At 43.1% G+C, this 24,106-nt stretch overlaps 1 protein-coding gene across 5 annotated transcripts in view; it reads left to right on the forward strand.

Annotated features, from left to right (window-relative positions):
- The window catches only part of NAALADL2 (N-acetylated alpha-linked acidic dipeptidase like 2), a 1,725,756-nt gene that overhangs the window by 1,148,476 nt on the left and 553,174 nt on the right, over window positions 1-24,106 (forward strand). The gene's annotated exons all lie outside the window — the stretch shown is intronic.

Genomic DNA, 24,106 nt, shown 5'->3' on the forward strand with positions numbered 1-24,106 from the left:
AACCATGTCCTCTCCCTAAATCAGCTACACCACCATCAGCAGCTACACCAGCACCACCATGGCCATGTCCACGTTCCTTATCTGATTCTCTCCTCATTTTTGGAAATTGATTTTTTAAACACCTCTAGCATAGAGATGGCAGAAGAGTAGATTTATTTGTTTGCAACAATACTTGAAAAAACACAGCGGTCTTGAAAACTTATGTCGTTGGCCTAGAAATGGCAAGTAGACACTGATGCCAATTCTTTATTTTCCAGACTAATAAAAAACACACACAAGGCCTGAAAAATTAGTTTTGGGTCCTAGAAGTGGCAACAAGAAGGCTGATGTGATATATTGATTTGCAAAAGAACTAGAAAACACACACGAGGAGTCACGATGCTGTTGTCTGACAAACCGGGAGCAGGGGCTCCTACCCGGTCCCTAACGCTTGGGGAGCCATATTTGTCCCTCTTCCCTAGGTTACTTCAGAAGGTGAAGATGCTGTGGCCCCATACCTTGCTGTTATCCTGAATCAGCCTTTATCTGTCCCCTCCCCCACCCAGGGAATTGGGGAGGAATAGTGTATGTAAATACACCAACCAGGCAAACAAGGGAGGACGTACAGGGATTGATGAAAATACCAAACACAAAATATGCACTCACAGACAACAGAGGGGAACACCAAAGAAATTAGGAAGATGGGATGGGACTATGAACACAACCAAAACACCAAGCAACAGTCACAGAACATCTCTCCTTGAACACCTCTTCCTCTACTGAACATCTCCACTCCACTCCTCACCATGCTGTACAAGACTTAACACTGGCAATATTGCTTTCCAGAGCAGAGAACTTCCAATAGAAGCTACCGAGGCTCAAAGCTGAGCAGATTAAATCTTGCACTGCTGAAAGACACTAGCACCATTTAATAAGATTGAGAAGTGCTTCTACTCAGTGCAGTAGTATGTCAACTCAGACTCTGTGTTTTTTTGGCTCTTCTCTGTCGCGGTAAACCCGTGACACCAGGCCTGAAAAAGTTTTTTGGTGCCTAGAAATGGCAACAAGAAGGCTGATGTGATATAATGATTTGCAAAACAACTAGAAAACAGACACTAGGCCGGAAAAAATATTTTTGGGGCCTGCTAATAGCAATAAGACAACTTGTATTAATTATTGATTTCTCAGTCTACTAGAAAAAACACATCGGATTAAATTAACAGTACTCCTACAGGCGGAGGGTGCAGCGTACACACAGAAGCTTTTAGCACAGTACTTTCACAGACTGGTTTGCAGAGTGCACGCAATGGCTTAAAGGGCAGTACTCCCACAGGTGGAGGGGGCAGAGTACACGCATCGGATTTTAGCACCACACTTTCACAGACGAGTTTACAGAGTACACACAGCGGCTTTTACTACTGAAATAGCCCATATAGGGGTGGCAAAGTTCACACAGCATTCTTTTTGCAGAGTGTGCAGTCATAATCTCTTCCTCACTCCAACTGTTTCTTATCTCTACACTAACGAGATCATAATGGCGTAGGCACTCAGCTTGTTGATTTTCTGCATTGCAGCCTTCCAACAAGCTTTATTACACTGGATAACCTGAGCAGGAAATCGGACATACAGTAAAATGTTTGTGTTCGGGGTTCAGTACCGGACACTAGATGTTAGGTATGAACCCGGAACTTACTGATACGGATTCGCTCATCCCTAGTTGTGGTTCATTGTTCTCCTGTTCAGAGACAACTGCACAAATATGCCCTTCATGAAAGAGTCATCAGAAGAAAATCTCTCTTGGGTCCTCTCCATAAAATTCAAGTCAGAAGTATGCAAAAGAACATCTAAACAAGCCTGATCCATTTTGGAAACAAGTCCTGTTGACTAATGAGTTTAAAATATAATTCTTTGGTCCCAATAATCAAAGGTATGTGTGTAGAAAAAAGGGCACAGAATTTCAGGTAAAGAACATCTCGCCATCCTTTAAGCATGGGGGTGGATCAATCATGCTTTGGGGTTATGTTGCAGCCAATGCCATGGGAAACATTTCATGGGCAGAGGAAAGAATAGATTCAATGAAATTTCAACAAATTCTTGATGCAAACATAACACCATCTGTAAAAAAGCTGATGTTGAGAAGAGGATGGCTTTTACAAATGGATAATGATACTAAGCATGTTCCAAAATCTACAAAAGACTACTTCAAAAGGTGAAAGCTGAAGGTTTTACAATGACCCTCACAGTCTCCTGATCTGAACAAAATTGAAAATCTGTGGCTAGACCTCAATATAGTAGTGCATGCAAGACGACCCAAGAATCTCACAGAACTAGAAGAATTTTGCAAGGAAGAATGGATGAAAATCCCTCAAGCAAGAATTGAAAGACTCTTGTCTGGCTACAAAAAGTGTTTACAAGCTGTGATAATTTCAAAAGGGGGTGGTACTAGATACTAACCATGCAGAGTGCCCAAACTTTTGCATCCGCCTATTTTCCTTTTTAGTAATTTTTTAAATGTAAAAGCTGAAAATATATATTTTTTTGCCTAAAATAGAAAGGAAATTTGTCATCTTTAACTTTAGGCCTTTAGAGATCATTTCATCTTCAACTTGCTTAACTTTTCACAAAAACAGTAATTTTGACTTTTACATGCCACTGAAGTGCGGCCTCATTATCCTTAGAGGAACTTTAAATTGATATGATGTCTTTTTACATCTATGTAAACAAATGTTTTTATGTCTGCCCCCTATCATTTTGTGGATATACAGTATATATGTATAGCATGAAATTGTCAATCCATATACACTTTGTGTGCTGTCAATAAATCATGTGATTAGTGTATATACAGTTACCCTATAGGCTTTCAACACTGTTCATTTATGTGTACATAAATTTCATTGGTTCTCTATTGGTCTTATAAGCGCAAGATGATATATATATACTGTATGTGATTCCAATATTTTGGTACTATTGAACCACTCAAACTAACCTTACAACACTGTCATTTGACATTTATTGTTCTGACACCTACCTTGTTATACAGTCCTGTTGGATGCATGCTTTTAAATTGTGAAAGGCTTGATCTATTCAATTTCAGTTATTAATTATTCATAGTACTAAATAAGCATCCCCATTAGTGTCCACATCTGTTTTAACTTCTCTCTTTTATTCATTTGTCATATTTTTGTAACGTAAGTATTCAATTAATGTATTTTGTTTTATTCTACTTGTGGCTGTTTCACTCCTGTTAGTCTACAGGTTTAATTATTTGGTCAGGAGAGCCTTATACTGTATGGTCTAATTGTAGGTCCTTATTAGCAGCAGCATCATCAACAAACTGCTCTCTAGGCAGAAACTGTCTGGGCAAGGGAGATGTCACCTCCCGCCAGCCAAAGAGACTGTATCCATGTAAGGTGAACAGTACTGATGACCTTGCAAAAAAAATTACTGTGGAGGATGACGTTGAGGCTTTTCTGACTGTCTTCGAAAGAGAGGCAGACAGTGAAAAACAGCCCCCAGAGCAATGGGCAGAGGTCCTAGCTCCATACCTTACAAGGGTACCGCACAAAGCGAACTACAACCATGCCCTGTAGTATGCCAAAGAGTATGGCAAGTTGAAGGAGGAGACTATGGCACTTTTGGGTGTAACCTTGCCTATCAGAGCACAAAGGATAAACCTCTGTTGCTAATAAAGGGACAGGCCTCCCCGGTTCCAGATGTTCTACCTGGCTGTAGCCTGAGACCTGTTCTCTGCCACAGAAGGTGGAAAGAGCGGTAGTGGAGCAATTTATCCACTCATTACTGAAAACCATATAAAGCTGGGTTGTCCAAGGAGATCCTCTGTATGTAAAATGACATTGTGAGCCTCATAGAAAGATATTTGCCTTTGGATAACTCCCTGAGCAATTAAGGGAGCCTGAGGTAACCTTTTTGGGAGGCTCAAAAGAGGGGGTCCAAATCAACATCAGAAGTGTGTTTAAAGACCTAAAAGTGGTAAGTGCTGGGTTCAAGGGGTATATCTTGTACCATTGTCTGTAGGAGGTGTCATGCCCCGAGTTATATGTCAGCCCATTGTCCATCTCAGAACCAATGGACTGCAGCGCTATTCCTACTTCAACTTCCCTGCCTGCAGTGCTGTTCCTCATCCTAACAAAGGGCCTCAGGCATACCAGGTGACTGTGGATGGTATGCAAGTGGTGGTGCTTCTGCACTCAGGGAGTATGATGACCATGATAATCGGCCACACTTCTTTATCTGCTAGTCCCTGGTAAATGAGTGGGGGTAAGTTGTGTCCATCAAGACATCAAGAACTATCCCATGGCCCAGGTAAACATGCACAAAGACTGTGGTTCCGTGTCCTATGAAGTGAGAGTGGTCACTTGTTGCATGCTATTTTTACCGTTCAAAATTTCCCTTTGTTCTGCGACTTATAGGCTAAAGTTGTAGCATCCCCTTGTCAAATATGCCACCAGGAGTCTGCTATGAAAACAAGGTCACATGATATAAACAGTTAATTTCCTTTCACTTAACTGGCTAGAAAGGAGAATGAGTAAGCATCTTCTGAAGCCAATATCCCTGACCTGGAGTAGTCACAGGACAACTTTGGTACTGCCCAGCTCAAGGACTTAACAGTAGAGGATTCTATGGAAAATGTTAGTGTGTTAAATGGTGTTCTCCAGGGACCAGGAACCGATAACCATTTTCCGCAATTGGCCAGACATTATGATCTGTTATGTAAAGTGACCAAAGTTAAAGGCCAGGAAAAAGAAAGCACCCTAAAGGCCCAAAGGCCAAAATCCCGGGAGTATAATTGGTCAGCTTAAATGTAACAATTTAAGCTGGAGGATCAGGCACTTGTGATAGTGCCCACAGTGGGCAATTTCCTTACCCTGTGGCAGGGTCCCTATAAAGTGATAGAAAAGGTGAAAGAGGCCAACTATAAAGTACACAGACCAGGAAAAAAGAAGCCCTTCCCTATGCATTATGGCAACCAACTAAAACGCTGAGGAATGGGGACCTGCTTGAAACCTCTTGCTTGTTGGCCCGGTCAAAAGCCAATATTGTGGATCTCAATAAAAAATTGACGTGGGGCTTCGCCCTATTTTTGTGTCCAGTCGGGTACAACTAAGCAGCTGGGGGCTGGAATCCGCAGCATAAGGTGGACCAAGCTTTCTGCCCCCCGCTGCAAATTGCAGTCCGCAGCAACCCCAGAAAATGGCACGTTCATAGAAGCGCCACCTTCTGGCGCTGTGCCCAACTCATCCAGTGCCCTGGTGCAGTGGCTTACTGGGTAATAAAGGGGTTAGGGCCAGCTTGGTATTATCAGCTGGCCCTAAGTCCGAAATTCATGGGGTCACGCCAATATTAGACATGACCACCATGAATTTTCAAGTAAAGTATTTAAAAAAACCACATCACTCAGAATAGTCCTTTAATTGAAATAAACACACATTCCTTTAATGTTCTAAATTAAACTCTACTTACCGTATCGCTCATTCCAGCTGAAGCCAATGTCTTCTGCAATAAAAGTAAAATAATAAACCAACCTCATCCTTACCTTTCCATGGTTCACAGGACGGCTAAAGCTCTGCTACATTTACATGACAGGCTGGATCGCAGCCGAAAGCTGCCATCCAGCTTGCCATGCCGCAGACACTCAAAGCGCATGCATGCTTGCGCTTCTTAGTGTCTCGCTGTGACGGCATCCAGATGAGCCGAGTTCATGTCCAATGAACTCAGCTCACCTCATGCAAGTCACTGACAGCGTGGGAGAATTCTCCTGTGCATGCGGTGCCGGCGAATGACGTCACCGCTTGAGCAGGAGAATTCTCCCACGCTGGAATGGCACAGAGATGGCAGGCTGAATGGTAGCAGAATGCTGCCATCAAGCTTGTCATCCTTCAGAGATATTGCCTACGCTCCGCAGTGTCTCTGAAGGATGGCATGAGGTTGGTTTATTATTTTACTTTTGTTGCAAAAGATATTGGCTTCAACTGTAATGGGCGATACGGTAAGTAGGGTTTAATTTAGAACATTAAAGGAATGTGTCTTTATTTCAATTAAGGACTTTATTCTGGATGTTTGTGTTTTTTTAACTTTGACTATGGAGTTAGTAATGAGGGTGTCTTATAGACGCCTCTCCATTACTAACCTGGGCTTGATGTCAGCTGGCATTATAAGCTGACATCAACCCCAACCCTATTACCCCACTGTCACCGCTACAGGGCAGTGGGAAGAGCGAGGCTAAGTGACAGAATTGGCACATCCTATGGATGCACCATTTCTGGGGCAGCTGATGGCTGGTGTTTCTAGCCTGGGAGGGGGCCAATATTCATGGTACCCTTCCTGGGCTATTATTATCAGCCCCCAGCTGTCTGCCTAGCCTTTGCTAGCTATTAAAATAGGGGGGACCCCACGTCATTTTTTTTGGGGTCCCCCATTTTAATAGCTAGTAAAGGCTAGGTATTCAGCTGTGGGCTGATATTAGTTGCCTGGGAAGCTCTGTGGGTATTACCCCCTTCCCAGGCTTCAAACATCTGCCCCAGCCGTGTGCTTAACCTCTGCTAGAGACTAAAATTACGCTGAACCCCACACCAATTTTTTTTTTAACAAATCCTTTATTTTAACTCTAAATGACATGTACAGTAACTAACACTGTCGCTGTACTTATTATATATGTGACTGACATGTTTCTATCTATTTAATCTATGTGTGATGCTCTATTTTTTCTGTTCTAAATTGTTGAGCACCGATGATGATTTGCCAGCTGGCTTTTTTAAAGAGATGGGTGCATGAAAACACTATTATTTTTTTTAATAAATCCTTTATTTTAACACTAAATGACAAGTACAGTAACCAACACTGTCACTTTACTTATTATATATGTGACTGACATGTTTCTATCTATCTAATCTATGTATGATGCTCTATTCTTTCTGTTCTAAATTGTCGGGTACCAGTGTATGCCGCTGCTGAATTGTGAATTTAACTGTCTCTCCTCCTGTTTTTACTCATTCACCTTTGAAGGTGTTTTCTATGTGTTTTCTAAGTGTTTCTATGTGTTTTTGTTTGCCTGCCATTGGTTTTAACGATGTTCGACGAATTGTTCGACGAACATGCCGGTGTTCGACGAACCGAACCAAACCCGAACACTACGGGGGTGGCTCAACACTACTTACGTGTCCCCAGGGGGGATGCAGAACATCCCTTTGGTGCACAGGACGGATCCGTATCACATGATCCATCTTACGTAATAGTGACATACAGTGGAGTGGCGAGGTGCTGATTCATCACAGTATGCATCCTAGCTACTTTATGCTGTTTAAGTCAAGCAAGAGATATTTACTAATTCTGTATTTAACATCCATTTTCTTAATGATTCGTTTACCTTTGGTAGAAAATACTGTGTGTTAAGGTATAGAACAATTTGGATCAGAAATACCTTCTCTCAATAACAATAAGCAATAAGCTGAAAAAAAACTGACCAGCTCTATAATATTATCAGTGATTTTTAATTGGATGTCAATGAAGCACATATCACTTTTACCCAAAAGCGGGCAATGATAAACAAGTAAATAGAGTTGTTGGGAAAATGTGACTTTCTTTTCTATCCAGTAAAGTCGCCGATATCTTATAATAGTGTAAAGTATGTAGAAGTAGACTATTTTAGCATACATTATTCTTCCCATATGTCCAAATAGCAAAGTACAAATGCTAGACACTTATACACATATTCTATACCCATGATCCATGTCAACCACAATAAGGGCTGAAGGATTAAAGAGACTCTAGCTCAATATAAAAACAGTGTTTATTAATACAAATAATAATATTAGAAACAACAATAAAAACAGGGCAAAAGGGGAACCTCCAATAAGGTGGAGACACTTGAAATACTTAATCCTTGTGGTAAAGTGGATACATAGCTAGTTAAATCAAAGTAAATTGTTTTACATGCTTATATCACAAGGGGTAAGTTATCCATTACTATCTACTAAAGTAGAACCATATAATAGTCTCCCCTAGAAAGACACTATCACAGTACCATGCCTAATGCCAACAGTGCTGAATATGGTCCCTTGGACAAACAATCCCTCTAGTAACATAACCTCACAACACCATATTGTTCTCCTGGTTTGTTAGTGGTCTACAGTTGAGGTAATACTGTTGTTACTACTGATTGTAGTTTATACAGTATAATGCTGTCTTATTCACTCACCTAGTCCCTCTGCATGATTTATATCTGAAGCAATATATGGGCTATCAATGATCACTGATCCTTTTCCCTAAATACCATGCTGTCATTCTACTTACTAATGCCTATTGGTTGACTGCATCGTAAGTAATATATCTATCATTTCTAATTATAGATCTCCTTTAATCTACACATGATGCTGCTATCCTATCTATTGATGCCTGTTATATGATTACACCATGCACTTTATTAGGTTATATTATTAGAGGGACTGTTTGTCCAAGGGACTATAGGCAGCACTGTTGGCATTAGCCATGGCACTGTGATATTTCTAGGCGAGACTGTTATATGGTTCTACTTTGACATTATTTAATATTAAAGTAGTGGATAACTCACTAAATTAGCTATATATCCACTTTACCTCCAGGATTGAGTATTTCAAGTGTCCCCCTTATTTGAGGTTCCCCTTTTGCCCTGTTTTTATTGTTGTTTCTCATTTTATTATTTGTATTAATAAACATTGTATTTTATATTGAGCTAGAGTCTCTTTAATCCTTCAGCCCTTTTTGTGGTTGACAGGGATCCTGGATATAGTACTTTAGCATAGAGTACTGTGTTTGAAAAATGAAAGTCTATGGATAGCATCATATACATTGGTACAGGGTATATGTTCTTTGTTCTATTACAAATAAAATATGGCTATGAAAGATTTCTACATTATTGAAGTCTTGTTTTCTGTACACATTACACAGCATCCAACCTTTTTAGTAATTGAGGTTGAATATTGAAAAATTACTTTTCTCCATATACTTCCTCAATGGTTAAAATTGGCCAACATTAAGCTTTACTTTATACTCTTGAATAAAATCCATATTGAGCCAATGCTTTCAATTAAACTTTACATCTTCAATCAGTCTTGACAGTAACCTTTCACTTTTGTACTTAAAATGTTGTATTCATCAGTGTATTTATTCATAATAACACACTTCTCTGTATGATTTGTTACTGAAGAGTGCAAAGAGCTTCCCGTTGAAAGGATAAGCTGGCAACTAATTTGATTTCACAGATATAAATCAGCTATTTTTCAATGATAAAATTGACTGTGATTTGGAAAACTTGGAATGCTCCACTAAAACTGCAATCTATATCATCTAAAACTCATTTAAATAGTTTGCACTTCAAAACTAATCTTTATTTAGAATCTGAGTGCAAATAAGTGACAGGGCTATATCTGGCCCATTTACTGCTTGAACTTGCCAATTATACATTCATGAAGTGATTAATCATATAAAAATAATATAGAAATGTTTTCATTAATAAAAATAGTAGGTAATTGTCTTGTTATCTTTTATATTTTGCCTCCTGACATGGCCATTGTTTTTCAGATTTGCTGCTGTAGCACCTCTCCATTACTTCATGACAGTGCATCGTTGACTTATAATTTTTTTTTGTTTAACCATTACATTTTGGATAGTTTAACCCTATCATGTTAAATGTCCATCTCTGGCAATAGAAATATTAATCGTTGTTGTTATTATTATTAATATTATAGTACCTTTATTTTCAGAGTGCTGTACATGCGTAAAAGGGTTTTCAATACATATCAATAAGTTAACAATACATAGGTAGCTAAATACTGTTAGAGGGAGTCTATCAAAACTAGTTAGACATTAATATATGGAATTTAGCCACTGTAAGAATCATATTGGCACTGTAAATTTAATAGATAACAGGTTTATTGCATACCTAAATGAGAATACTTCAGTGCACCCTTGGTATGGCTAAGGGCTCAGTGAACCTCTCAATCCCATCAATTACAATACTCCTCTCTTCCCCCCCATGGTATGGCCGATAACCTGCATACAAAGCGTCAGGGCCAGGACAAAGTATTTTGGTACCCTAGGTAGATGAGTCTAATGTTGACCCCCTCCTCTAAGCAATGGAATAGGTCAGAGACTAAGGTAACAAGACCCCTTGACGCATATCCCCTCACCTCCAGATGGGTCAGATAACACACTGTGATGACCACTTTCACTCAAAATGTTACCTTTCTCACAAAAAATACTAGCAAAAGTAAAAAAAAGTTGTATACTTTAGGGTTGAAGATTAATTGGGGGTGTAATTTCACAGTTATATATAGGAATTGCTCATTGTTTATGGACCATTTACACAATAGCATTGAATAATGGTGATATTCATCCTTGACGGCCTAAATTTTAAGTGCCAAACCAAAGGATAGTCATATAAACTAATACAGCTTAACTATAATGGAGACCATTTGGTTTAAAGTAAGGTGTCCAGCATTTGACGAATACTCTAATGGAAACCAAACAGAACCCATTATAGATAAAGGGATACGTCTGATGATGTTTGTGTTCATTGCTTTCATTATGTGACAAATACACCTTGCAACAAAACTGATAGTGGATATTGTGCAGTATTACTGTACTGTTGAAGGTTCTGGTGACGAGGTCATGCTGTGATAATGGTTCTGGTGACATATTCATGTAGGGATAGTTATTCTGGTGATGTATTCATGTACTACTGTTATCTCTGGTGATGTATGAGAACAAATCTTAGTACAGCGATCAATTGTAATGCCAGGTCAGCCCCATATACAATTACATTGCATGAACCTGAAATTCCCAGTATGTCCTTAACATTGGTAAGGAGATACTGGGAGTTGCTAACAGCCATTACCAGACTGCAGATCATACAGGAACCACAGTATTGATGAGACACAGGCAGTACCACAAATAAAAATTTACATCCAGGCACTTTATAGCTGATATCTTCTATGATTGGATTTGTTTTCTTTATTTTCATCTTTTTCTTGTCCAGATGCCATGAAGAATTTTTACATCCACAGCACGTTCCTGCAAACTTCCCTCTTCTCCGGTCTTCTGCAGCACAACCCTTCCCAGTGCCCTTAAAAATAAGAGGGCTATTATAATCCCCTCTGCATAAAAATATCTGTTCATATTGTGCCCTAACTAAGCCTCCTATGGTATATGGCCTCTACCCTATCTGCCTTTAAGAGCTACAAGTACATCCACCACAGTGTCCGCCTTAATTAGCTATAATCACAACACCGTTCATCATTATCATCTGTTTTTTCCCCCATCGTGCTAATTCCTTTGCATATTGTGCCCCAATTTCACGCTCCTCCCTCTCCATATTCATATAACAAATAACACTTCCTAACATACAAAAATTGTGCATAGTTGAATGAAGTCTAATATAAGGTAGTTAAAAGTTCTCAATAGAAGAAGTACTTCCTCCCCTCTCCTGACTTATGAAAGTATTTATTGATTAATATTTGAGGCTTTGTTTAGGATTTGAATGAATTTAGGAGTCCAACATGGGGTTTGATATATTACAAAACCATGCTTAAGTCTTTGTTATTTTATTCCTAAGCTTTTAAGAAGCAAATAAAAGTTCATGGCTTAGTGTTAAATTATAAGATTGTTCTTGTTGTTTACTTTTAGCAGCTAAAAGCAAAGTAAAGACCTTAAAATGTGCATGTATTTTTCTTGTTGCAACTTGTAATTAAGTGCCAAAGAAGAAAAACTAAATTAAGCAATCAATGTTAAAAATAGAAACTTTTTTGTCTTGGAGAACTTCACTTTAAAGTTGTTGCAGTAATGGGGTAATTAATTAAAAAGCCAAATGCTAGAGTGTAGAGACATAACAGTAAACACATGTCAGAAGTTTTATTGCAAAGACATAATGTAAAAAAGCAGGCAAATTCTATCAAGCTTGTTTATTACTATTGAGCCATTGTGAATCTGCAGTAGTGTTATCTTTCTGCTAGTGTTTACAATGAGTAAAAACCTTCTGCTGAGAGATTGCAACGATCAACATAAGGATTAATTTTGCATTGATGAAATGAATAAGGGGCATAACTATAGTGAATGCAGGGGCTTTAGAACTTAAGGAGGCCCAGAAGGTCCCTTTGGCCAATATGGCAAGACGAGTTCTAATACAGTAACAACAAATACAAAAACACACTGGCGCTTCATATAGAAAGAATAACAGAGCTGCTGGTAGTGAACAGGTCCTGTGTGTATGTGCCTGCAGAGAATAATACCAAAAATCAGTAACAAAAACTACTGTGCTATACAGAGACAAAGTTTTCTAGCTTAAACTAGATAAATGCAAATAGGTCCAGAAAGAAGTGGATCTAGACCAGGGGTCTCAAACACGCGGCCCCTGAGGCTGCTTAATGCGGCCCGCAGGCACCAGAGACCCCGTAATGATTGCGGCCTGGTCCTGAGGGCCGCCGATGTCCGTAATTCTTTTAAGTTGAATGTTCTACAAATTAGCGGCCAGCATGGGCCATTATTACAAGATGGGGACCAGGAGGGCACATTACTACAAGATGGGGACCAGGAAGGCACATTACTACAAGATGGGGACCAGGAGGGCACATTACTACAAGATGGGGACCGGGATGGGCACATTTCTACAAGATGGGGACCAGGATGGGCACATTTCTACAAGATGGGGACCAGGATGGGCACATTACTACAAGATGAGAACCAGGATGGGCACATTACTACAAGATGAGAACCAGGATGGGCACATTACTACAAGATGAGAACCTGGATGGGCACATTGCTACAAGATGAGAACCAGGATGGGCACATTACTACAAGATGACAACAAGGATGGGCACATTACTACAAGATGAGAACCAGGATGGGCACATTGCTACAAGATGAGAACCAGGATGGGCACATTACTACAAGATGAGAACCAGGATGGGCCATTACTACAAGATGGGGACCAGGATGGGCACATTACTACAAGAGGTGGACCAGGATGGGCACATTACTACAAGATGGGGACCAGGATGGGCACATTACTACAAGATGGGGACCAGGATGGGGACATTACCACGAGGTGGGGAAACTACTACAAGATGGGAACATTACTATAAGAAGTTGGTCAGAATTACTATATGGTGCAAATTGTAAGAAAAAAAATCACTGTATGTGGCCAATTAGGGGACACAGAAAGGAAATACAAATTGTAAAACCTGTAAACTTGTAAAAACTGTAAAACTGTACCATAGCCAATAAAATGAATGCCATGTAAAAGAATAAAACAAAAAAGCCAAAAATGTTCAAAAAATTATCCAAAAGGTGTATAGAAAAAAACAATATGGTATCATTAAAAATTTCACATCATCCTGCAAAGAATGCAGCCCTTCAAATTCACATTTTTTCTATGTGCGGCCCATATACTTAGCCGAGTTTGAGACCCCTGATCTAGACAGATGAGTGTCAGACCTCCTGCCTGCATATCACGTGGAATAGCTTACTAATGTTCAAAGTTAGAAACAAATAGGTGTAAAAGAACAAAGAAAAAAGCACTTTCTATGAAAGGGCTGAGTAGCTCCCGTAGAGCTACAGTAGGCTTTTCAGTGTAGCAGCGGCTAGCTGCTGGATACGCCGTTTAAGTCCTGGGCCAGCTGAAAGGAAGTGCAGCAATGGTAAGCGCTTATACAAAGTCCATCTGTGCTGGATCTGTGCTGAGCTGAAATGATAAGGGAGAAGCGGGAGCGTCCTACCGTGTAATCGTCTCCTGGCAGCTCTGGAGAGATGTTTCCAAAGCGGCACGCTCTGGCTGGAAGCGGTGCCGCGTGATCGCAAAGCTGGTGGGGCGTGGCAATGTGACATGACAGCCAGAGATACGGGATCTGGAGAGGGCCACAAATAACCAACGTGTTTAAAAGGACACAGTCCTTCTTCAGGGTCCTCCCTGAGGAAGAAGTGTGGCACCCCAGAGGGCCTGGTTGCCACAGTGGTATTGCTTCCCTCTAAAGAGGTAATACCATGTCTGGAAGCAAGCGGGGGCCCTTTTGGTCAGGTGCACTATACATGCAACACTTTCCTGGCTTCAGGCCAGCAAGGGGAGTTCATCCCCTTGGCAACTGGTATCTGGGGGCGGGGTTAGTTTTAGTCAGTGCAAGGAGTTGAGATTAGGACACTGAAGAGAGAGAAGCTAGAGACTGGAGCTGGAGATAGCTCGACCTAGCTGGAGCACACAAGAACCAGACACCGGAGTCCGAGGCTGTGGGATCCTTCAGGCCCAGCAGCAGATACTGCAGGGCAGGAGATTGCAGGTCTCCTGGCCCTATCAGATGCCCGGAGGCTCAGCAGCACCGAGGGACCAGTACCGCTACAGAGGAGCGAGGCATCCAAAAGGCCCGAGCTGCCAGCCATACGGGTGAGCACAGCACGTTACACTCAGGGACGTGGGCTACATCACAGCTACAAGCAGAATAGTCAAAGAGAATAGTGAGCACGGCCCTGCTCCAGGTACCCCACGGCCCAGGGGGCGCGTCAACTTTGGTGCAGTCAGCAGGATTACGTGCCCGTTACCACCGGGCACTGTGCACCTTCACGAACTGTGTCACATACCGTGGTGAAGTTTTCTCTCCAATTACCGCTGTTTCCCGCCATTGGCCGCCATCTCCGGGTCGCCGCGCGGGAAGAAGAGGGGCGTAACTGCTGGAAGCGCGTGAAGCCCAATCCCCACCACACACACTGACACAGCGCCTGCCCTGGAAGGAGCTCCAGCGAGCACTGACGTCAGAAGCAAGCGATGCCAGGTCCTCAAAGGAGACCATCGCCTGCGGAATTGCAGCTTACGGAAGCAAAGTGAAAGATGGTAGGCACCGGTTCACTAGGGGGGAGGAAGATGCCCAATATGGAGGGGACTTCAGCCGCAGGCATGGCCGTTCCCGCGGTAATGCCATTCTCCATGCCATATATAGCGGGGGCGGCGTGGTTGCGCCAGTACTCAGGAGAGTCACACACCCTGAGTGACTTTAAAGATAGACTGAGCAGCTTGTTTAAGGTGTACCCCCTGTCCGAGGAGCAGAAAGTGAGCATCCTCATAGGCCTGTTAATTGGAGTAGCCCAGAGAGAAGTGAAGTCCTGGTCAGCAAGAGACAAAGGGACTGTGAAAGAGATACTTGCCCGCCTAAAGGACACCTTTGACACCAGTACTACAGCTGAGATAAAAATGAAGTTTTATGGGTGCAAACAACGGGCGCAAGACAGTGTACGGGACTATGCTTTAAACCTGCAGGAGGCACTGAGGGCCATCAAACAGGTAAACCCTGACAGTGTGGGGGATGAGAACAGACTGTTAACTGAGCAGTTTATTGAGGGTCTACTGTCCAGTGCTCACCGGACACAGCTGCGCATAATGGCTCTGCAAAACCCTGATCTGGACTTTGCACAATTTAAAGACAGAGCCATCCAGGTGCTGCGAGAACCAACATCAGGTGGCGCTACATCTCACCGGCGCCCAGCTATCACCTACCACCAGGAGGTGGCACCCTTTTCCCAAGAGACTGTGGGAGCTGATGCACAGACTCTGGACAATGATCCATCTACAGACCTGCACCTTCAGGTCCAAGAGCTGACTAAAAGTGTAGCTGCACTAACCAAAACTGTGCAGTCCTTGCAGGTGTCCCCCAAAGGGAAGATCCAGCTGGCTTCCATTCCAGAGGATGTCCCGTGGCCACAACAGAGGAGGATTCCACTAACCACAGGGAGAAACAGTGACCGCTATGACCAGGACGGACAACCCATCTGCCGCCGCTGTCACAAGCCAGGACATTATGCAAGGTACTGTAATTTAAACGAGCAAAACCTGGGGCAGAGGGCCAACCCCCAGGCTTAAGACCACCAGGCCCACACAACTAGTGAGACAAGCATGTGGGGGGACGACCGGTCCTACCTGTGGTATTTGACGGCATCCCGATGAGCGCGTTGTTGGACACTGGATCCCAAGTGACCACTATCCCCTACATTCTCTACCAACGCTACTGGACTGATTCAGACATTACCCGCCGTCCAGATGAACATTTAAGCATTTATGCCAGTAATGGTCAGCCTGTACCTCAAGTGGGGTATAAAGAAGTGATCATAAAAGTTGGCAAAGTGGAATTGCCGGCGCAAGAAATGATAATTGTTGACATTGATCGCCGAGAAAGTCATCCCATGATAACCTTAGGCACTAATGTCATTGAAAATTGTCTTTCAGAAATTATTGTCTTGTTACAAGAGGTTGCGGAGACCGCCAGATCCAGTCAGCAGCGGGTTCTGCAGAGATAAATCAGAGCCCTGATGAGAAGACAACGGGTAGAACTGTCTGGTGGTGAAATTGGCAGTGTCTGGATGAGTGAACCATTCCCCATTGCCATGCCCCCAAGAAGTGAAATGTTGATATGGTGCCAGGCAGCAATCGGTCTCAGGGGTAGAGATTACCAGGCCCTGGTAGAGCCCTTATACTCTGACTGTTGGCCCACCATCTTGACAGCTCGGGGGGTGGTTGATGTCCGCACGCTACCAAAATGCCAAAGGGATGTTACGAGAGATGAAGGAGGCTGGGCTGATAAGAGACAGTTGTAGCCCCTTGGCAGCCCCATTAGTTCTCGTAAGGAAAAAAGATGGCACAATGAGAATGTGTGTAGACTACAGGCAAATTAATCGCATTACACGTAAAGATGCATACCCATTACCCAGGATTGAGGAGTCATTAGCTGCATTAAGATCTGCTAATTATTTCTCTACTTTGGATCTCACTAGTGGGTATTGGCAGGTTCCTGTAGCAGAGGCGGATAAAGAAAAGACCGCATTCACAACCCTGATGGGCCTCAGCGAGTTCAACTGCATGCCATTCGGGCTCTGCAATGCCCCAGGAACCTTCCAGCGGTTGATGGAGTGCTGTCTAGGACATAAGAACTTCGAGACAGTCCTACTGTACCTGGATGACGCCATAGTATACTCCAAGTCCTATGAAGATCACCTGAAGCACCTGGCAGAGGTGTTTGAAGCCCTAGCTGGTTTTGGCCTGAAGGTGAAGCCATCAAAATGCCACCTGTTGAAGCCCAAGGTACAGTACCTAGGTCATGTGGTAAGCGCTGAAGGTGTAGCACCAGACCCTGACAATGTCACAGTAATCAAGGAAGTGCGGCAGTTCCTTGGGTTGGTGGGCTACTACTGAAGATTTATCCAAGGCTTCACCAAGATGGCGGAACCCATGCAGGACCTCCTAGTAGGCCAGTCCAGGAAGGCCAAAAACCTGTATCAAATGGGATAAGCTGGAAGACGAATCCTTCAGCAGACTGAAAATGGCTCTCACGGGAGACGAGATCCTGGCCTACCCTGACTATGGCCAACCCTTCCTACTCCATACAGATGCAATTAATGTGGGGCTAGGAGCGGTGCTGTCCCAGATACAGCAAGGCAGAGAAAGAGTGATTACCTATGCCAGCAGGAAGCTCTGGCACACAGAAAGGAACCCCGAAAATTACAGTTCCTTCAAGTTGGAGTTCCTCGCTGTAGTCTGGGCTGTGACAGAGCACTTCAAGCATTATCTCGCCTCCTCCAAATTCACCGTCTTCACCGATAATAACCCGCTGACGCACCTGGACACTGCGAAACTTGGTGCCCTGGAACAAAGATGGATGGCCCGACTGTCTAATTATGAGTTCCCCATCAAGTACCGGGCTGGGCGCAAGAATGCAAATGCTGATGCGCTGTCCAGGATGCCTAACTTGCCAGATGGGGGAGAAGACCCGGAAGAGCTGGAGTCAAGGAGTTGCTGACACGAGTCGACTCGTACCCTGATCCAGATGCTTCAGAGGAGACCAAACAGCTGTGGAAGGAGAAGGGCAAGCTATTCATCTATGAAGGGAAGCTGTGTCAAAGTGCCATCAACTCCCGGACACATGAATTGGTCTGGCAGGTGGTAGTCCAGAGGCGGGATGCGTCAATGGTCTTGGAAGCGTACCACGATGGAGCGGGACACTTTGGCTGGAAGAAGTTGGAAGTCCTGCTACGTGAACAATTCTACTTGGCTGGCATGAGGAAGGCAATCGAGAGGTGGTGTCGAGAATGCGGACCACGCAACCTGAGGCGAAAAGACCGTGACAGCCAGAGGGCTCCCCTGCAGCCCATCATCACCAAACAGCCACTTGAACTGGTAGCCTTGGACCACGTGAAGCTAGCCCCAAGCAGGTCAGGCTATGTCTATGCTCTCACCATCGTAGACCACTACTCCCGGTTCCTGGTAGTAGTGCCAGTAAAGGACCAGACGGCTCAGACAGCAGCCAAAGCATTCCAACAGTACTTCAGTCGCCCGCACGGTTACCCAGAAAGTGTGCTTACTGACCAAGGTCCAGCCTTCGAAGTGGAGGTGTTCCAGGAATTCTGCAACCTGTACAGCTGCAAGAAAATCAGGACAACGCCGTATCACCCCCAAACCAACGGGTTGTGTGAGAAGATGAACCAGGTGGTGATAGACCAGTTGAAGACGTTGCCCCTTGAGGAACGCTGCCTGTGGCCAGAAAAGTTACCAGATCTGGTGGACCTCTATAACCATATCCCAGTAAACTCTACCAACTGCACGCCTGCTTACCTGATGAGAGCAAGACCTGGTAAGCTGCCCATCGAACTGGACATGGGAGTCCTAACACCAGAGACGGCCTCACCAGATGCAGATTGGGACACTGAGCGGCAACAACAATACAGCAAAGTGCAAGAGAGTGTTGAAAGAAGTCTGTCCCAAGCAAGACAAAGACAAGAGAAGACTTACAATCAACACTCACCTGCTGTTCCATTGCCACCTGGAGAACAGGTCCTTAAGAGAAAGAGGCGACTCCACAAATTGGATGACCAGTGGGAGGTAGAGCCTTACACCATCCTACCCTAGAGTCATGATAACACCAAGGTGTGCCTCATTAGTAAGGATGGAGGAGAAACATCAGCAACAGTTTCAAGAGACCACTTGATGAAATGTCCCGAGCAACTACAACACCCTAAAGTAGACCAGGATAGCCCTCAACCCACAGAGGAAGTGGAAGAAATGGTCAAAACAGTACTCGGAGAATTTCCCCGGTCGTGGACACAAGTGAACAATGCAATTGTTGTGCCAGTCCTTACCTTTCTCCAACCAGCCTCTCAGAAAGCTGTAGAAGTCCCAGAAGAGTTGGAAGAACAGTTAGCCCCGGAGGCAGAAGTTTCATCAACAGCAGACCAGGAGAATCAACCCTCTGCTAATAGTGAACCTGTCATACCCACGGTAAGCCAAAGAATCCGTAGCAAGTTGCCCAACCTACCAGTGTCACCTCAAAATACTAGTGATGCAGTTCACACTGAACCCACCACACCAGGGGTAGACACAAGGGACCAGGGTAGAGCAGTGACAGATAGTGTACTCCGTAGATCCACTAGAAGTACAAGAGGTCAGCCCCCTGCCCGTTGGAGAATTTAAAATGCAGAGTATGCTGTATATAGTTACCTGTAAAGATATAACAGAGATATTGCTGATTTTGAAATGTTTTATATGAGCGCATTTAACCTGTTTATCCCGTTACCCGAAAAGGGTCCAAAGATTTTTAGGTTATGGACAGTGAATAACCAAGAACTTTCCCTTATAAATAGTTGCACTTGTAAAAGTGCCCCTTTGTGACAGACCACTGAACAAAAACCGTTGGAGGTGGCCGAAGACGTGGTCCAACACCGGATCATCTATGCCCTGCAGCCACCCCAGGGCCTTCGTTGAGGGTTTGGGACGGGTCCCTCAAACTACATCTTCTTCAGTGGAATGGACACCTGGTTGCGGGTTATACTGTAACCTGTTAAAGACTATAATGCTTGTAAATATTCTAATGTACCTTGATATTGCTATTGTTATTGTTACCTGTTATTTTGCAAAAATATGTTCAGTCCCGGAGTACTGAAATTAACTAGGGGGGAATGTGGCACCCCAGAGGGCCTGGTTGCCACAGTGGTATTGCTTCCCTCAAAAGAGGTAATACCATGTCTGGAAGCAAGCGGGGGCCCTTTTGGTCAGGTACACTATACATGCAACACTTTCCTGGCTCCAGGCCAGCAAGGGGAGTTCCTCACCTTGGCAACTGGTATCTGGGGGCGGGGTTAGTTTTAGTCAGTGCAAGGAGTTGAGATTAGGACACTGAAGAGAGAGGAGGTAGGGACTGGAGCTGGAGATAGCTCGTCCTAGCTGGAGCACACAAGAGCCGGACACCGGAGTCCGAGGCTGTGGGATCTTTCAGGCTCAGCAGCAGATACCGCAGGGCAGGAGATTGCAGGTCTCCTGGCCCCATCAGACACCCGGAGGCTCAGCAGCACTAAGGGACCAGTGCCGCTACGGAGGAGCGGGGCATCCACAAGCCCCGAGCTGCCAGCCATACGGGTGAGCACAGCACGTTACACTCAGGGACATGGGCTACATCACAGCTACAAGCCAAAGAGAATAGTGAGCATGGCAGACCTACATCTCCACCTGCCCAGGAGGACTCTATGCTTGCTCCCAGACTGACTAGACTCTTATCTCTAGCCAGTACTCCAGTCCAGGCCTGTCTAATTGCTACCAGTAAAGACCCTGGGACTGCACTGCACGGACTCTGTGGTTATTTCTGCACCGCGACACCCTGCACAACCACCATCATCCACACACACTGCCCTGAAGCTAACTTTTCCTGTAGGGAGTTATACCACCTTTGCTGCTATACCACCGGCTTCAGAAGACTGTTCCGCAGCAGCGGTCTCTATTAACCGCACTCCACAGGTGGTGTAGTCGGACATTATAAAACCCCTAAACACAAATAATACCCTTGGATTGACCACCTGGGTCACGGACCAGGTCACTGCCACGGTGACTACAACCCCCAGCATCTACAGGCCCGGCTCTGGGCACCCCACGGCCCAGGGGGCGCGTCAGAAGGACTGTGTCTTTTGAAACACGTCGGTACGCCAGAGCTATGGGATCTGGAGGGGGCCACAAACGACTGACGAGTTTCAATGGACACAGTCCTTCTTCCTCAGGCTCTTCCATTTGATATGCAGGCAGGAGGTCTGGTAATCATCTGTGTAGCTCCACTTCTTTCTGAACCTATTTGCATTATCTAGATTAAGCTAGAAAACTTTGTCTCTGTATAGCGCCATAGTTTCTGTTGTTGATTTTTGGAGTTCTAATATAGACCAATTATTGTTTGGAGCCCTTTTATGGATTTTGCAAAAAATCATAGTGTTAAAAGGGAAAGATTATGAATATTTGATTGGTATGGCCCACACCTGCTCTCCACACCAATAAGGTGCTATTAGTTCTGGTAGTAAAAAAATATTAACTGTGAATGCCACTAAACTGCAAAGTTCTATTTAATGTGTTGCAGCAGGTGTTGAAAAGTGGGTTTCAGCTCCTATTCTATCAAAGCTGATATGCTGTATCCGCCTGTGGAACCTACACTTTGAATAGAGCTTTGCTGTTCAGCTCAAATCAAATCTTATATCTGGCCACCACAGGAACTAGTTGTTCTGTGGTGGTTCCGGGTGTCAGACCCCAACGATCCGATATTAAAACCCTATTCCAAGGATAGGTCATTACTATCATATGGTTGTTGTACAACATTTTTAACTTAAATTCTGATTATATTATTGCATTGGCGTTTGTTTTCATTGTCTTTGAACCTATTGGTGGTAATATATGTTATAATTATTTCCAGACACTATATGCATACAGTAGCATATGTCACCAAAAAACTCCTATTGTAAAAAAAATCAGTATTCAATTTGACATTTTTTTTTACTTTATTTCTTTGCATAGCATAGTCTACTACACAGTTTTCCAAAATTAAGGAAAAGGCATGCCAATGCATGCTGGATTGACATATGCTAAAAGAATGTGTTCACAGTATTGACTGTAAGCTTTACATGCGCAAACATAATGTAACAGCTCCTAGTTACTATTTATCAGCTTATAAACTTATAAATCATATATTTTGTGACATAGTATCATGTGAAAAAATATACAGTATTTGTATGAAATTCACATGATATTCTTAAAAGCCAAATATAATATCAAATGCAAAGATGTCAAGCATGTTAACTATATTCACCCCCCCCCCAACAAAGCTTGATGCGAAATGCGTATTTGGTGCATTTTCTTTAATGGGTTAAGTGTACTCCATGCCACTATGCATTATTATCATTATGTGAACTTTTACCCTGTTTATCTATATGTGCCTTAACCCCTTTGCAACCCTGGGATTTTCCGTTTTTGCATTTTCGTTTTTTGCTCCCCTTGTTCCCAGAGCCATAGCGTTTTTATTTTTTGGTCAATATGGCTGTGTGAGGGCTTATTTTTTGCGGGGCGAGTTGTACTTTTGAATGACGTTAGTGGTTTTACCATATAGTGTACGGAAAACAGGAAAAAAATTGCAAAAAAAGTGCAATACCACAGATGTTTTTTTTTTGCCACGTTCACTGAATGCTAAAACTGACCAGCCATTATTATTCTCCAGTTCATTACGAGTTCGTAGACACCAAACATGTATAGGTTCTTTTTTATTTAAGCGGTGAAAAAAAAATCCAAAGTTTTCTAAAAGAAAAAAAAAATGGCGCCATTTTCCAAGACACGTAGCGTCTCCATTTTTTAGGATCTGGGGCTGGGTGAGGGCTTATTTGTTGCGCATTGAGCTGAAGTTTTTATTGATATCATATTGGGATAGATCCGATGTTTTCTTCGCCCGTTATTGCATTTTATTGCAATGTTACGGCGACCAAAAAACGTAATTCTGGTGTTTAGAATTTTTTTCTCGTTATGCCGTTTACCGATTGGATTAATTAGTTTTTTATATTGATAGATCGGGCGATTCTGGGGCGAAGGGGGGTGATTTAAACTTTTATATTTTTTAAATTTTTTAATATTTTTAAAAGCATTTTTTTTTACTTTTTGCTTGCTTCTATAATCTCCATAGGAGACTAGAAGCAGCACTTGTCTAATAGCCTCTGCTACATATAGGTGATCAGCAGATCACCTCTATGTACCAGAAATGCTCCTGTGCTATAAGCGTCGATCACTAGGTGGCGCTCATAGCGATCAGCTCATGATAACACTGGAGTCTGCTGCAGACCCAGGGTTGTCAGGCCCACGCATCGGTGACCCGCGATCACGTGACGGGGTCACCGATAGGTGGGGTAAGTGACGTGCATCCAGCGCTGCGATGTTAAATGCCGCTGTCAGAGATTGACAGCGGCATTTAACATGTTAAAAGCCTCGGGTGGATCGTGATTCTACCCGCGGCTGTTGCGGGCACATGTCAGATGTAATAATCAGCTGACATGTGCCCGGTTCAGTGTGGGCTCAGCGCCAGAGCCAGCGCTGAACAGGGGGTTACAGCCTGGTGTGTACTAATACGCCACAGGCTGTAAAGGAAACTTATATAGCACTAGCTATTTTGGCTTGTATCTTTTAAGTATCCATCCTTAATACTGTGATTGCACATAATAATAACTCTATTGATTCTGGTCAAAATCTGATAAAAATCTGATGGCATGCTAATGAAAATCTGATGAAACTGATGAAAATCACTGATAAAACTGTCCATTTTTCTCAAGTGTAAAAAACAATGTCTGAGTGAGACCTAAGTGTCTGACACAAACATATGACAATTTTACATAACTACATTTATAAGTATTTTTTACACAATATTTTTTTTGAAACTTAAAACAAGTTTAGTTACAACGGAAAAAGAACAAAGCTTTACAAAACAGAAAATACATTTGGACAGCATGAGTATAAAGAAAATCCATACAAAGATACATACAGATGTATTAACACTGTCAAAACTGCACATCTTGATTTGTCCAGCGTATTTTTCCCTTACAAGTTGTATACAAGTTTTTCACTGATAAAACACATCTATTCACATGTCCGAATAGTTTTACCGACTATGGAGGCAAAGATTGTTTTTGCTACAAGTTATGGATAAAAATCAACCATACAATTCTGTGAGTCCATGAAAATTATGGAGAGCATACCTATGCTATCCTTTTGCAAAATCTTTGTTGTATGTTTTTATCATAATAATGGGTTAGGGAATTTTTTATT

The sequence above is a fragment of the Phyllobates terribilis genome, unplaced genomic scaffold, assembly GCF_046119375.1.
Source record: "Phyllobates terribilis strain yellow unplaced genomic scaffold, ASM4611937v1 Scaffold_3__8_contigs__length_932513732, whole genome shotgun sequence".
Classification (NCBI taxonomy): domain Eukaryota; kingdom Metazoa; phylum Chordata; class Amphibia; order Anura; family Dendrobatidae; genus Phyllobates; species Phyllobates terribilis.